Below are 9,819 nucleotides of genomic sequence, written 5' to 3' on the forward strand. Positions count from 1 at the left end.
TTCTGTAGGACCGTAGCAGGAGATTGTGGAGTAACCCTGACGCCCTTGGACGCAAAGGAGCGCAAAAACAAGCTTAAAGTTCGTTAAAGTTTAGATTCCCTATATATATTTCTGGCAGAAGGTTGTTATGTCCAACTTTTTCTCGCTGATGGTTCATAAATCAGTCTTGATAGTATGTATTCCATAATGTATGTATCATTGTGTTCATAACATAAGGCTACTTCAACCGTTTTCGATATGTTTTGTAATCGTGTATAGTAGTCTATGATGTACATTGCTTTTCCCTTGTGTAATGATCTCAATACCCAAGTATTTTGGATTTAATAATCAATTATCATAATGCTGATAACGCGAATGATTCGTACTTGTTTTCAGGAGTTGGGTGTGTTCGGGAATTATCTCTGTTTTACCGGTACACACGGCATAGCACGTTCATCAAAATCATGCCAAATTCCAAACAACAAATCGAACGCACCTGGTAATTGTAAGACGGGATCAGAACAACCAGCAATGACAGAGACATTTTAAGTTTATTGTTACATTACCTAGAACATCAAACAGGCATACAAGATCAGACGATACCTACATCGAAACAAACAGTTCGTGTTTATAATGCATTTTATCGCTCTTTCCAAACTTGTTTCTTCAAATTTGTTCAGCACCTGCACTATATCATGCTAACAAAAATGTTTACTAAAAGGGTACTTGTATTGCAATCTTTCTTATATTCTTGGTTTATCGAGACTTCTCTCTGGAAATTTCAAGATGTCAAAATATTACATCGCGTTTTGGCAGAAGATAGCTACAGGTGGTTTCCCGCCAAAATAATTAGAAAACCAGGTATTGTTATAGGATTTAAACATAATCTGCCACGAGTAAACAATATTGAAAATCAGTTAATTCTAAAAATTGAGCGATTTAACATCAGCTGTATAAAATAATTGTTCCAAATTGCTTTTATCAAAATCAATGTCGTTCCCCTTTCTGTGGTTTGATATTATTGCACCAGGAGTGCAATGGTAACGAACCGTAGACAGATAGCTGTCCGGAGATCGACTCATAGTTTATATAAGTTTATTTGGTACGGATCGCCCACGATATACAATATCCGTATTTTCAGCCTAAATGATTAAATTATAGCGTATCTGATAGCAAGAAATGCTATAAATACATATTTGTTTATCAATTATCTAATAAATACCGCACTTTTTTACTTTAAACAATTTTCTCGGCGTTTCTAAAAATACCCTCATGACACTATACGTTTTACGAAAGCTTTAATTTCTAGAATAGTTTTCAGGGTTAAGATAACAATTCGTTTGAACTATTGCCTTCGCAGAGGTTAGTAAAACCAAAATAGCCATTTTAATCACGTGTTTACAGGTATATTCATAAATTGCAAAATACTGGAACAAAGCATAAACAAAAAATAAAGAATTAAAAAAAAACAAGAAAAAAGGCAAACAAACAAAAAAAAAGAAAAAAAAAATGTCTTGATATATCTTCTGAAAACTAGAATTGTAAAAGAAAAAGTGCAAAGGAATTGATTTGACAGAACTTGATATCAGAACTTGTGTGTTGTTCATGACAATTTGTACATCATTAAATGTTACAAATTATCGAAGTCAAGTGAAACTGTCAACTTCTTTTGAAATTTGAATCAGATTTCCAAAGATGCTTTACACATAACGAATAACGTTTTAAAAATACGTAAGAGTTTTGTAAGAGGAGTAGATGTGTCAAACATAATATACCACCATCTGACGTTGATTATTTATCTATACCTGTAATATTACAAAGTGTTTTTCGTGACCTAATCATTAAATATTAGCATTTGAGGTACTAGTAAAAATACAAAAAAAAAAGTCCACGAAGCATGTCCTCACACAATGAGGTCAATTCGTGGGCATATCTCTCAATTTGTTTAATCAGTGAATGAATATTCAAGTATGTTTGTCACATAATGATTACAAACATGATGGGACAGGGGACAGCCTTGTTATCAGTGCATGTATATATTAAAAGAATTTTAGTCGTATCAGTTGTGTTGAATGTACTTAATGAAAGTCATATGCAGGGAGTTCAGACAACACAATCAGGAGAACCATTGCAGTACTTAGGTTAAATTTAACCTATGAACGATATTAAATGAAATGTAAGCGGAGAAAGGCGGCTTCAACTCCTTACAAATATACGAGCAGAATGGTAACATATGTAAGACACTAACGAGTCACAAATCCAATAAATGGATAATAATACATATGTATGTGCGATAAAACTAGTAGGAACTTTTATTTACCTTTTTTCTTAAAAATGATTTTTTTTTTCAAAAACAAAGAAAATTCTTAGAATCTTTAAAGGTGGTCAATTACAAGGTAAATCCCCTTTCACATGAAATTAGTGTGATAACAAGGGAAATGCCTGTGGAAAAGTTTGCCTGTATAACTGTGCGTTCGTTTGATTTACCATTTAGGTAAACACGAATTTGTCAGGTTTTGTTTGTTTACAAGTTACATTAAATATTATTTCCTTGTATGAACAATGAGATCAAATAACGTGTCAACGTCGTGTTTCAACATACCATATATGCACCTGCCTAATTAGCGTAATTGAAAAAATCTCTGTCAATAAATCAGTGGTGGGAGGAATCCATGTACATTTAAAATTTTGTGGTCAGCGCAGTTGCTGTCTGCTAGTTCAGGTGTTCGCTTACGCCATCTTCGCCAAGTTCGAATGACGTCATGTATATACTAATAGATTCCGAAAGTTTCGCACTTGTCCCCTAGAACAACTTTGTTCATATCACGCCACGGACAGCATAAGGAGGTGTGTGTATACAATACTTCTTGTACCTATGAACACGTGATAATTTTGTGTTCATGGAGTTTGTAGTGGTTTTCCTGTTCCGTGAACGTTTTCTCTTTCTATCACAACTTACTACGTTTAATTAAATAGGTGTCATACCACTATTTCTGGTCTCCATAATTTTCTGTGTTAAATTCAGCTATCAATAAGGCTAAAAACATTTTTTACATCAGTACAGATGGTGCTGGTGGGGTTTTTCATTAAGATGGTCTCCCTCTACCTTAACTCTCATAAAAATACCAACATAGTTTATGTGCCTAAAATGCGATAAAGTGAAAGTAGACAGGTGTAGAATTCACTACTTCCGTTTTGAAATTAAGTCATACCAAAGTGCCTAAAGTTTTTGTTCAGAATTGTTTTATCCTACACTGAAAAAAGTTTTTAGGTTACTGCTGATTCATTCAGATGACACCAAATTTGTATACATGTACCTCTACTAAACTAGGAGAATGATAGAGTGCAATATTAGGACTACTTTGTGTCATTACTTTACTCTTTTCTTGCATGTGCAGGCGACTGATCTCCTAAATAGGATTGTGGAGGTCTGGTGAAGTCAAGTGATTTGTGGTCAGACTGGGTCTGGTATTTGATAGTACTTGTATACCACTCAAAAGGCTAGATGTTATAAAATAGCTTGGCATTTAGACAATAGAAACTCAGCGTTGCTTCATAGCTATTCCCTATTTGAAAACAAGAAGACGTAGCAGGAAATAGCTTCACTATAATCATTCGGAGAAGCCAACTTCTCTCTGGACAAGCCTTATCACTTTATATTTATCTCCTATTGATGTTTTTATTATTATTTGAAATGTTTTAAACAAGTTGCTCGTACAAGACCTTAAGTTTTTTTAACTATTGCAAAATGACAATTTATGGATACATGATTGTAAGGAATATTACTAGTTTCATAAAAAATATAGGCGAAAGAACTCGCTCGTTTCATAATTTAATTGAAATTCCAGAGTTGTCTAATTTGTAACGCATCGACCATGTCCTTTCCAAATCGGCGATTAAAACTACTATATACACATAACCGAAAGAAGAATTAAATTCTCTTTTTCATTACATATGACTATGATGAAACATTGACAACTTCCTTCTAATAGAACTATTCCAGTTCCTAGTACAAAAGGCGTGGTGTTTGGACTTTTTACTAATGGCCTGAGCTATTAAGCGGAGGATTAAGGAATTCTGATTCCTCGTTTATAAAGTCTAGCCTCACTTTTACCTCTTTCATTCATGAAATGCATTATCAATGCAATGCACTTTGGTTTATCTTTTAATTTGATTTCCTCTATGAAAAGCATCGGAAACATAAATAAAACAAGTGGTTTTACGGCTGCGACTTCTTCTGATCTGTACCGTTACGCAATATACGTGTACATGTAGCCAAGGCACAAAGAACTAGAGTGCGCGATGAATGAACGGATTGATGCGATTTTAACTTAATTTAGATCTTCCTTTGATGATTTGCATGATATGGGGGTGTATTTAATCATATGAATTTTAGCAGAGATTGATGTATCTGGCTCTAAATTAACTTATCCTGTTTCTGCTTATACTTTTAGTCTGGAAAGTGAGGTGTTATGTTAAATAAAAACAGATCACCGATTCCCACCTCTGATGGCTATTTTAGAAATGTTCGTGTTTTATTTGTTTCTGGCACTTTTACAGTAAATGCATTACTAAAGGTGTAAACATGTGAAGTTATGAAGGGGTTCTCTGGGCGAAAACCTTGCCTATTATCTAATTATGAGAATATACGTCAGAACAAGTGTCATCTCTATTTGTTGAACAAGTAAAGATTCTGACCGGTCTTTAAATAACTCGTGCAATTAGCTCATTGGTTTTCTGACTCCAATATTCAGTAATTCTTAAAGCAGAAGCCTTGAATATAAAAAAGAAATGTTTCGGGCTTTTGAAAAGGTCATTCCCTGTTTTTAAATATAGTAACGCCGGGATATTACAAAGATTTCGAAGACGTATGTGAATCAGGTTATGTACGGGTAAAAATATTTTGTTGGTCGATTAGAAATTCGTGTTTGTTACATGCACTCATCAAAGTATACTGTTTTATAAATGAGAAACCAAAATTCAAATTCATGACAAGAATAAGTTCTAAGGATAAATTAACGGCATCTGCCGCTGCTCATCAAAAACAATTAACGGTCAGGTCGTACAAGTAGTAATTACAAGTTTGACAAGTTACTGAACTCATTATTACTTACAATTCATAATAATAACATAGACATTTTGACATATGTGCGTACCTGTTTACTAATGATAACAGATGACCATCAACAAAGAATGACCGGTCCACAACGTCAATAAAAAATGTCCCTGTCAGAAATGTATTATTGCCATGTCACTTTTACAAGTTGTTTTTATTAATTATCTGATAGTTATAGTGACTGTACTACCAGTTTTTGCTATTTGCAGTTGTAAGGAAGTTGGTTTTCATATTGACAATAATATAGAAATTATGTTATTTTTCTTTTCATTTATTACACGTGTAGTTTAAAACTTGTGGTTTGTTTTCTCTCTCGTATGTGTAGGATGACCGCGAAGATTGATACTTTCCATGGTATCTAGCCGTTCCCCGATTTTTTTTCAGAAATTAAAACAGAAACGCACAAAATGAAATTTAAGTTAAAACGAATTCCACTAATTGCATTGCCGTCTTCAAAGTTAAAAATCCAAAGTTCCAATTAATAGATTAAAAAGATTTTAATTGGCGTCAGATGTTAACGTAACTGAGTCAAACCAACAATTAAAGATTATCAGAATTGTACAGAATATCAACAAAATGTTAAAAATCACGTTACTTTCAGTTGCTTCAACATAACAATTAACTGTAAGTGTTTGTAAGAATCAGGCAAAATGGGAAAAAATCAGAAACATGCATGTCGAAACCCCACCAATCTGACAATGTAATATCACTCAAGGATACTTTCTCTATTTGAAAAGACCGTTATTTGATCTCTGCATCACTGGCTTTGCGCAGAATTTTTTTCAATAGAATCTTAGAAAAATGAGGTTTGAGTGACAGTTATATCTGCCTTGAAATGTTCATTTTCTGTGCGTTTCAGTGATACTGTCACTCAATGGTCTAGCATGATATGGAAAATTGTCTGTTTTCCTTGATTCTGATGGTGCAAATAGTCAAAATGTTTTTTTTTCATACCATGTTTCACCGACTAACTGATTCTTACAGGGACTGATAGTAATGACCAGTATTTCACGTATGTAATAACAACTATAACGAAATAAGTCATAAAATTATTTAAAATATTTAAAAAACGATCAAGTCATGAATAGTAACAAAGTCCTTCGCAGAGAATTGACATTAACATGTAAATCATAAAAAATCGTCTATAAAATCGTTATAATCGTCTATGAAAAACTACAAAAAGACTTTTCAAGCTTAGCTCTAATCTCTAAATGGGGACAACGTTATCCTGTAACCCATCGCCGTTTCGATAGCCCAGATGTTTCGACACAAAAGCTGACACAACTCTTTACAGTAAATGGCTTTAGCCCGGAAAATAGAGCAAGCACGGGACAATGTGCATGGTTTTGTATGTTTTTAAAGTAAACTCCTTATTGACACGAACACCAAAGGCCAGTCTATTAAAGTTAAAAGGTTATTAGCTTAAACAGTAGCGCAGGTGCACGACCTATTTTCCTTAAGGAGGCGGAGCCCGCCAGTCTTTTTTCCTTTAAAGCCCTTGTCACAATGCGCATTCCCATAAATTGTTTTCAAAAATAAGTAATACTTTACCAATTTCTGACTGTCAAACACCTGGTCGAGGTAAAGACAGAAAAGGAACAAATTGCTCTGCTTTAAAATAAGTGACAGGGGCGGAATTGTTTTTTTCTGTTTTCGTTGTAAAGGGGCGGTTAACATTGGTTCAATTGAAGTGCTACAATGGTTGTTTAATAGGTGTCTTTTCAATAAGTAAACGGAGTTTATTTTGGTGTTATTTTCCAATTTTTATAGAAAGTAGGACCTGCGTTCTCGATCGTTACTGTTTCAAGAAGTTTGTTTGATAATTTTCTACTTACATGCACTTTTAAATAACAAAAACATTAATAAAGTTCAAAGACATGTTAAAAACGTATTGAGACAATCCAGACTTAGCAAAAAGGCAAACACCAATCTTTCCCATAATCCTTTAATTAACCTTTAAGGTATGATTACAAGTGAAGGTAAACACACTAGAGAGTCAGAAAACCACAGACTTTTATGAATGACGAATGCATGCATAAATTTTGTGAATGTTCTGAAATCCTTGTAACAGCCGGATCCATTACAATGGAAGGACGTGACGTCGCCTTGTTAAGCAAGAGAATGTGGTTTGATGAAAATTGTACTTCCACATTCGTCAAAGTTGTAGGACAGATAAACCACAATCTCTGATAGGAAGCAGAGAAAACTCGAAAACGAAAAAATAAAGACTATATCAGTCTGACTTAACCATATCCTCTGTTTGCTTTTGTTGATGAAGCTGTGCATGCGACATGTCTGTTAACAGGAGTACACACTGCAGATCTGGCTATGATCAAAATTGATATCTTGTGAATGAAAAATTATGATATGATCATTTGATTGCTGAATAACACAAGTTTTCAATAAAAAATACTAAACAGAATTATTTTTACGTTCGAATGTTATTTGTTGAGCATTCCCAGCTGAAGTGGTGCGATCGGTCGTCAGATTAAACAACTCGTCATTGAACTTTCATTCCATAGCAGGTTTTGTCTGTTCAATATGAGAGCGGCCATGCTTTTCGATATTATTGTCTCAGGCTAATAAGGTGGTCCAAATCTTTTAGTAATACATGTACATGTATAGCCCATTGAGAATGAGTTTATTTAATTTATCTTCGTAAAGTAGTTCTATGAAAGAGTTCAGTCGTTCTATGGTATGTTTCTATAGAACCAGTGAGATTGCAGTTGTTGTGTGACCTTAATCACATACCAGTACTAGTTACGAAATACAGCAGTTTTAGGTGGACTAAGTCGATCACCAGCTAGCCATAGATAAATCGTTCTAGTGTATCTATTGCTGTACGCATTTGTCGTGATCGACGAAACATCTGTCTGGAAAAAAATCCTTCTAAAACTGTCTTCATCGAACTTAGATATCATGGCACATTTGGTCTCAATTAGGGCAAACTATTTTGTGGAATGACTGAGATTTTAGATATAATGGTGTCTTATTTCTTTGAAATTGTTTCGTTCTCGACATGTCTTAACATTAGAATAGCAAAGTTAGTTTGGAAAATGTCCACGAGACGGCATTTCCAATAGTTAACAAGTAATATACAATAAATGACTATTTTTGCGTGATGTTATTTATTAACTTATATTTCTGTTAGGTACATTAAATAAACCCAATTGTTGGAACATGTTTGTAGGTTACAGTTAGACGGACTGCAAAAACAGCAAGAATAACTGGATTTTCTGATTAATTTTGCTTTAATATAAATTTCTTCATTTTCTTTATTCACGTAAAAAAAAGACTAATATCCAGACAACCGACATAATTATTACGGCATATTTTAAACTAAGGATATCACTTCTTCACCTCAAAATCCCAAATTAACCGACATGCCGTAAATACCCAAAGAATATCAATCTACCCCCATAACTTGAAGGGTATATATAAAAGGGATGGAAGTGTTAGTTTATCTGTTTATGATACGTAGGAATGAGTGAGAGGGTCTTTATTTAGTAGACTTTATCATTGTTTACAGGTTATTAAGCGAGTAAACTTTTCGTTGTAATTTTATTTTATGACCAAATATATGTTTGCACAGCTGTTTCGGTCCTTTTACGTATCTGAGAAGTTCTTAATTTCAAATTTACCAGAATTTAGTTGTCACTTTGCCTACGATGGTTTACACCTACAAATTATACATGGAATGTATCTACTTACATTCTATTTGCTTTGGACGAAAATGTTGAAAATTTGTCATTTTATGCTACTATATTTTTTTTCAAATTGTTAAACCCACTTATGAAGTATATTGCTAGATAAATTATACTCAAATGTATTTGTGGGATAGACAATTTTTATTATTTAAGTAAAGTATTATACGGAAGATAGTGGGATAAAATACTTTTTCCAGATCATTCGAAAAAAGAAATGTCACTAACACGCACTCATCTTCTTTAATTATTCAACTTTATTTCCGGGTTGCTTTTTATTCGACCAAGTCATTAGTAGTCGTGTTTTTATGATTTAATTGAAATTTCTTCTGCAGGAGCGGATTCAGGATCTCAGGTTGGGGGAGGGGGGGGGGCGTAAATAGAATTAAAGAAAATTTGGAGTAAAATTTATGGAAAATCAAGATTTTATATATAACAAAAAATAATAATAATTCTACGGGGGGTGGGGTGCGTACGTAAGGCACACCCGTCCTTGGATTCGCGCCTGTTCTGTAACCATGTTCTGACTTAAAAAGTAAAATAAATCAAATTTCACATTCGTATTCTCGACTTTTTCGGTTATCTGGTCATGTCGATATAATCATAAGTTTGTCCATACATTCCCAGATTTAATCATAAGTTTGTCCATACATTTCCAGATAAAAAAAATACTAAATAAATTGCTTGGTCGAACGGCCACAAAATATAACCCATTACTAACGAGACAATATTTCAGCAATATTCATCTTTGTAATTGCTTATTTAAAGCCTAAACCAATAAAAAAACTTATCAGAGAATATAATAAGCACTCGAATGGTGTGGGAAAAAAGAAGATACATTCCTCTTCCATATTAATTGATCCCCCATTCTCTTAAAAAGCCAGTGGTATAAAATACAAATTGTAGAATTTAGTTGGTACCAAAAGTATAAATTTGTTAAGAAGGTGTGATAATAGCGAGAATATTATTCATGTTTTCTCCTCTTTGACTACACACCAAAAGGCCGAAAAAATCAAAATG

Source organism: Perna viridis, chromosome 2 (genome assembly GCF_037379345.1).
Source record: "Perna viridis isolate PV_CMFRI_1.1 ecotype Kerala chromosome 2, ASM3737934v1, whole genome shotgun sequence".
Lineage (NCBI taxonomy): Eukaryota > Metazoa > Mollusca > Bivalvia > Mytilida > Mytilidae > Perna > Perna viridis.